Below are 7802 nucleotides of genomic sequence, written 5' to 3'. Positions count from 1 at the left end.
AGAGCTTTGCACACCTGAATTGTCATAGATTTTCAAGCTGATTTAAGTCAAAACTGTAGCTAGGCTAGAACTACAACATTCAATGTCGTCTTGGTAAGCAACAGCAGTGTAGATTTGGCCTTGTGTTTTAGGTTATTATCCTGCTGAAAGGTGAATTTGTGTCTGTTGAAAAGCAGACAAACAGGTTTTCCTCTAGAATTTTGCCTGTGCTTATAGCTGTATTCCATTTATTTGTATCCTAAAAAACTCCCTAGTCCTTACCGATGACAAGCCTACCCATAACATGATGTAGCCACCACTATGCTTGAAAATATGAAGTGGTACTCAGTGATGTGTTGTGTTGGATTTGCCCCAAACATAACGCTTTGTATTCAGGAAAAAAAGTAAATTTCTTTGCCACATTTTTTGCAGTAGTACTTAATAAGTGCCTTGTTGCAAACAAAAATGCATGTTTTGGAATATTTTTATTCTGTACAGACTTCCTTTTCCCTCGGTCATTTAGGTTAGTATTGTGGAGTAACAACAACGTTGTTGATCCATCCTCAGTTATCATATCACAACTATTAAACTCTGTAACTGTTTTAAAATCTCCATTGACCTCATGGTGAAATCCCTTAGCAATTTCCTTCCTCTCTGACAACTGAGTTAGGAAGGATGCCTGTACCTTTTTAGTGACTGGGTGTATTGATACACCATACCAAGCCTAATTAATAACTTCACCATGCTCAAAGGGATATTCAGCATTTATTTTTTAAATATTCTATCAAAAACCTTCCTTGTCATTGTGGTTGAATCTGTGCTTAAAATACACTATTCAATTGAGGGACCTTACAGATATGCGTATGTGTGGGGTACAGAGATGGGGTAGTCATTCAAAAATCATGTTAACCACTATTATTGAACATGGAATGAGTCCATGCAACTTTGTTAAGCACATATTTACTCCTGAATTTATTTAGGCTTGCCATAACAAAGGATTTGATTAGTTATTGACTGAAGACATTTCAGCTTTTAATTGTTTGTTAATTTCAAAAATTCCGCTTTGACATTATGGGGAATTGTGTGTAGATCAGTGACACAAAATCAACATTTTAAAAACAGGCTGTAACACAACAAAATGTGGAAAAATTAAAATGGTGTGAATACTTTCTGAAGGCACAGTGCATTACAGCCTTCTTCTAAAATGGATTAAATAGTTTTCCCCCCTCATAAATATACACACAATACCCCATAATGACAAAGGAAAAACAGGTTTTTAAAAATCACATTTACATAAGTATTCAATCTCTTTACTCAATACTTTGCTGAAGCACCTTTGGCAGCGATTACAGCCTCGAGTCTTCTTGGGTATGACGCTATAAGCTTGGCACACCTGTATTTGTGAAGTTTCTCCCATTTTTCTCTGCAGATCCTCTCAAGCTCTGTCAGGTTGGATGGGGAGTGTCGCAGCACAGCAATTTTTAAGTCTCTCCAGAGATTTTCGATCGGGTTCAAGTCCAGGCTTTGGCTGGGCCACTCAAGGACATTCAGAGACTTGTCCCGAAGCCACTCCTGCATTTTCTTGGATATGTGCTTAGGGTCATTGTCCTGTTGGAAGGTGAACCTTTGCCCCAGTCTGAGGTCCTGAGCGCTCTGGAACAGGTTTTCATCAAGTCTCAATACTTATGGAAATAAGGTATCTGTTTTTACATTTTTAATATATTTGCAAAAATTCAAAAAATCTGTTTTCACTTTGTCATTATGGGGTATTATGTGTAGATTGATGAGGATTTTTATTTATTTAATCAATTTTAGAATAAAGCTGCAACGTAACAAAATGTGGAAAAAGGGAAGGGGTCTGAATACTTAATCATATCTCTGATGATTATATTTCGGATTCTGAGCCTCAGCCTGAACCTATCCAGGCTGTATCACATCCGGACGTGATTAGGCCGGGGTAGGCCATCATTGTAAATAAGAATTTGTTCTTAATTGACTTGCCTAGTTAATAAATTAATAATAAATTAAATTAATAAAATACACCTCCGAGGCCTTAGCACAAAAAAGACATAACGGTGCGCACTGCCTGTGCCACCAACAAATTAAACTGTGGCACCGTTTGGATTATCAGGATTATAAACACAAAATGTCATCACTGGATAATATACACCATTTAGCACACACTTTTATTCAAAAGAGAGAGCAGGCCCTACATATAAAGCAAAAAAAACAACATCAGCAATGCACTCACCAGATTTTGTTGTTTGTAACATGCACATGCTCCAACTGATACCATTGCGTGAAGACAAAATCTGACAATAATTGCTGTCGTGTCATATTGACACTTATATTCATTATAATGCCATTATTGCTTTTGTATATGATTTTCACTATTAATCAAGCACACTTGCCACTTATACTGTAATGATGTTTAGGCTACTGATGTTTTCATAATTTGACCGAGCATCTTGCAGACCATACTCTTGGTGGTTGGTGTTTCAACACATGCTTTCTGTTTGATAGTTGTAACAAAGGCAATAAAATATATTGAACACTTGAATTTGTGTTGTTTTTACATATCTTACATTAACGTAAACTAATAAAATGCTTTTGTGTTATTTGCGTAAAAAATCGTATTCTACTGTTACCTAAGACCTTCATAAACACAACCAAATATTTATTTTTGCTTTAGCAAATATCACATGTATTAATTACACTGTTAGAATTAGCTTGAAGGGGCGGTTTTAGTTTATCTTTTATTTTTTATTGTGCAGTGTACAAATAAGAGGCCCCGTGAAAAAAACGTTCCCCCCTATGGAAATCAAATGCCCATCCATGTCAGGTTCGTGATAGAAATGAGCGGACCAAGGCGCAGCGTGCGTAGAGTTCCACATATTTATTAAAGTAAACCTTCAAAACAACAACAATGATAAAACTAACGTGCAGTACGTAATGCACATTAGCACTAAACAAAACAATATCTTACAACGCAGGTGGGAAAGGGCCACACTAAGTATGATCCCCAATTAGAGGCAACGATCATCAGCTGCCTCCAATTGGGAACCATACTCACACCAACATAGAAATTAAAGACTAGAACACCCCCTAGTCACGCCCTGACCTAAAACACCATAGAGAACCCCGAGGGCTCTCTACGGTCAGGGCGTGACAATCCAGCTGATTCATTCTGCCTCCGGCCCTGCAATCACCCTACATTGTTGATTGTGTGAGTATTATTTGTAACAACGATTGCAAACAATACAGCTGCCAACCTGTCATGTGACATAATGTAACATTTGAATATTGAAACAAGTTAACAAAGCAATTCACATAGAGTTAGGACACTATGGCGATTCCTAACTCACGAGCGCTGTTCGATAAAGCAAAACCAGGTCGCCAGTGTGAAGTTATCCTGATCTGTCAAGTATCTGACATCTGACCAGGTTTGCTGTGCTTTCTAGATCGATGTGAGTGTTGTCGGCATACCAATATTTAACATTTTTTACCGGAACCTCAACCTCAACCTCAACTGAACACAAACTAGCTACAAGCTAAGCTAACACAGATCAACTGTTCTGTGATTATCTAACAAAATAGTCATTTTGCAACAGCATAACATTATCTGAAGATCAAATACGTGTATCCCTTACCTAGCCAGACCTAGCTATCTAGCTGGCCGGCCGGACCTAGATTTCTGATATGGTGGACGGCCAGCCGGAACTAGGTGTCTGACGTCTATATGCCCAGCCCGCCGGACCTAGCTTTCCAGCATGCCGGCCGGCAGGACCTAGCTATCTGGCCGGACGGCAGGAACTAGCTATCTGGCAGGCCAGATATATTATTACATTTACATATTTCCGTTAGGGAACGCCTACTAAACGCCATTTAAAAAAAACTTTTGCAAAGGGTAAAGTCTACAAAATGTAGTCCACTATGTAGTAATATTTCTTGAATTTTGAATAAAACCCCCGACTGCTATTCAATCATACAGTAATGAGGTGTAATTTATTCTCATACGTCTGCTGGCTGTTGTGGATTATAGGCCTATACAGGAAATCAAATATATTGTAGGCTACTAATATTATAGCTTTTGTACAGTACAGTCTATCTTACTGGTATCGACATCTGGCCCATATTTGTATGAGTGGTTACAGGGCTATCCTATTTCTGTAATTATTTCAGTAGGTGTCCATATTTGTCCATGGGTCAGGGGAAGTGGAATGAGGCTGGATGCAATGAGGTATTTGCATACACAAAAATTCACTTCATATGAAATTCAAATGATTGTATTGCTTGAAAGTCGACTTCAATAGGCCTGTTTTTCATATGGGTGGTACACATGTGTAGGCCTGACTATGTGTCACAATACAAAACTCCTCTGAGGTTGAATCATTTTTGTAAAACTGTTCTTTATATTCAATCCATTATAGAAATTGAGCTCTAGATGTTTGTTGAAAAGAATAGGCAATAGGCAATGGCAGTTATCAAATAAACAATCCGGTGTGCCTGTCCCAGAAACATGTTGCGTTTATATTTTTGTTCAGTATAAATTCCTGGACTATAAATTAAAGCCAGGATATCCCTCCGAATTCTGATTGATGTAATTTCCCACATACCCTAAAACTAGGCAGCTAGGGACTTTAAAAATTGCAAATGGCTACTTATAGTAGCCTAGCTGCCTAGTTTTAGGGTATGTGGGAAATTACTGGCCGCCCGCCAGTCAGGAGCCGCCTGAGCCGCCCGTCAGTCCGGAGCTGCCTTTCAGCCAGGAGCTGCCTTTCAGCCCGGAGCTACCCCTCAGTCCTGAGTTGCCCCTCAGTCCGGAGTTGCCCCTCAGTCCGGAGCTGCCCCTCAGTCCGGAGCTGCCCCTCAGTCCGGAGGAGTTTCCTCAGTCCAGAGGCGCCCCTCAGTCCAGAGGTTCTCCTCAGTCCAGTGGGGCCCTTTATTAGGGTTCCCAGGCCAAGGTCGGCGGCGAGGGTCGCCGCTAAAAGGACGCTAAGAAAGCGGACAAAGACAATGGTGGAGTGGGGTCCACGTCCAGCGCCAGAGCTGGACAGATGCCCACCCAGACCCTCCCCTATAGGTTCAGGTTTTGCGGCCGCAGTCCGCACCTTGGGGGGAGGGGGGGGGGGGGGGGGGGTACTGTCACGTTCTGACCGTTATTTCCTTTGTTGTGTCTTTATTTAGTATGGTCAGGGCGTGAGTTGGGGTGGGCAGTCTAGTTTTGTATTTCTATGTTTTTTGCAGGAATGTCCACCAGAATTGTTGCCAAATAATTGAATGTTCATTTCTCTACCGTATGCCACCTCAAACATCGTTTTAGAGAATTTGGCAGTATGTCCAATCGGCCTCACAACCGACCATGTGTAACCACGCCAGCCCAGGACCTCCACATCCGGCTTCTTCACCTTCAGGATTGTCTGAGACCAGCAACCGGACAGCAGATGAACCTGAGGAGTATTGCTGTGCTCCTGCCCAGTTATCAGTGGGGGGAAAAGTACCCAATTGTCATACTTGAGTAAAAGTAAACATGTTATTATAAAATGACTCAAATAAAATACCTTCCCCCCCTACTCACAAGGCAGACAATACGCTTGACCTCATCTTTACTAGATGCTGTTCTTCCACTAATCTCATTGCAACTCCCCTCCAAGTCTCCGACCACTACCTTGTATCCTTTTCCCTCTCGCTCTCATCCAACACTTCCCACACTGCCCCTACTCGGATGGTATCGCGCCGTCCCAACCTTCGCTCTCTCTCCCCCGCTACTCTCTCCTCTTCCATCCTATCATCTCTTCCCTCTGCTCAAACCTTCTCCAACCTATCTCCTGATTCTGCCTCCTCAACCCTCCTCTCCTCCCTTTCTGCATCCTTTGACTCTCTATGTCCCCTATCCTCCAGGCCGGCTCGGTCCTCCCCTCCTGCTCCGTGGCTCGACGACTCATTGCGAGCTCACAGAACAGGGCTCCGGGCAGCCGAGCGGAAATGGAGGAAAACTCGCCTCCCTGCGGACCTGGCATCCTTTCACTCCCTCCTCTCTACATTCTCCTCTTCTGTCTCTGATGCTAAAGCCACTTTCTACCACTCTAAATTCCAAGCATCTGCCACTAACCCTAGGAAGCTCTTTGCCACCTTCTCCTCCCTCCTGAATCCTCCTCCCCTCCCCCCCCACTCCTCCCTCTCTGCGGATGACTTCGTCAACCATTTTGAAAAGAAGGTCGACGACATCCGATCCTCGTTTGCTAAGTCAAACGACACCGCTGGTTCTGCTCACACTGCCCTACCCTGTGCTTTGACCTCTTTCTCCCCTCTCTCTCCAGATGAAATCTCGCGTCTTGGGACGGCCGGCCGCCCAACAACCTGCCCGCTTGACCCTATCCCCTCCTCTCTTCTCCAGACCATTTCCGGAGACCTTCTCCCTTACCTCACCTCGCTCATCAACTCATCCTTGACCGCTGGCTACGTCCCTTCCGTCTTCAAGAGAGCGAGAGTTGCACCCCTTCTGAAAAAACCTACACTCGATCCCTCCGATGTCAACAACTACAGACCAGTATCCCTTCTTTCTTTTCTCTCCAAAACTCTTGAACGTGCCGTCCTTGGCCAGCTCTCCTGCTATCTCTCTCAGAATGACCTTCTTGATCCAAATCAGTCAGGTTTCAAGACTAGTCATTCAACTGAGACTGCTCTTCTCTGTGTCACGGAGGCGCTCCGCACTGCTAAAGCTAACTCTCTCTCCATCCTTCTAGACCTATCGGCTGCCTTTGATACTGTGAACCATCAGATCCTCCTCTCCACCCTCTCCGAGTTGGGCATCTCCGGCGCGGCCCACGCTTGGATTGCGTCCTACCTGACAGGTCGCTCCTACCAGGTGGCGTGGCGAGAATCTGTCTCCGCACCACGTGCTCTCACCACTGGTGTCCCCCAGGGCTCTGTTCTAGGCCCTCTCCTATTCTCGCTATACACCAAGTCACTTGGCTCTGTCATATCCTCACATGGTCTCTCCTATCATTGCTCTGCAGACGACACACAATTAATCTTCTCCTTTCCCCCTTCTGATAACCAGGTGGCGAATCACATCTCTGCATGTCTGGCAGACATATCAGTGTGGATGACGGATCACCACCTCAAGCTGAACCTCGGCAAGACGGAGCTGCTCTTCCTCCCGGGGAAGGACTGCCCGTTCCATGATCTCGCCATCACGGTTGACAACTCCATTGTGTCCTCCTCCCAGAGTGCTAAGAACCTTGGCGTGATCCTGGACAACACCCTGTCGTTCTCAACTAACATCAAGGCGGTGACCCGTTCCTGTAGGTTCATGCTCTACAACATTCGCAGAGTACGACCCTGCCTCACACAGGAAGCGGCGCAGGTCCTAATCCAGGCACTTGTCATCTCCCGTCTGGATTACTGCAACTCGCTGTTGGCTGGGCTCCCTGCCTGTGCCATTAAACCCCTACAACTCATCCAGAACGCCGCAGCCCGTCTGGTGTTCAACCTTCCCAAGTTCTCTCACGTCACCCCGCTCCTCCGCTCTCTCCACTGGCTTCCAGTTGAAGCTCGCATCCGCTACAAGACCATGGTGCTTGCCTACGGAGCTGTGAGGGGAACGGCACCTCCGTACCTTCAGGCTCTGATCAGGCCCTACACCCAAACAAGGGCACTGCGTTCATCCACCTCTGGCCTGCTCGCCTCCCTACCTCTGAGGAAGTACAGTTCCCGCTCAGCCCAGTCAAAACTGTTCGCTTCTCTGGCACCCCAATGGTGGAACAAACTCCCTCACGACGCCAGGTCAGCGGAGTCAATCACCACCTTCCGGAGACACC

The sequence above is a fragment of the Salvelinus alpinus genome, chromosome 13, assembly GCF_045679555.1.
Source record: "Salvelinus alpinus chromosome 13, SLU_Salpinus.1, whole genome shotgun sequence".
Lineage (NCBI taxonomy): Eukaryota > Metazoa > Chordata > Actinopteri > Salmoniformes > Salmonidae > Salvelinus > Salvelinus alpinus.
Note: the sequence above shows the minus strand (reverse complement) of the source record.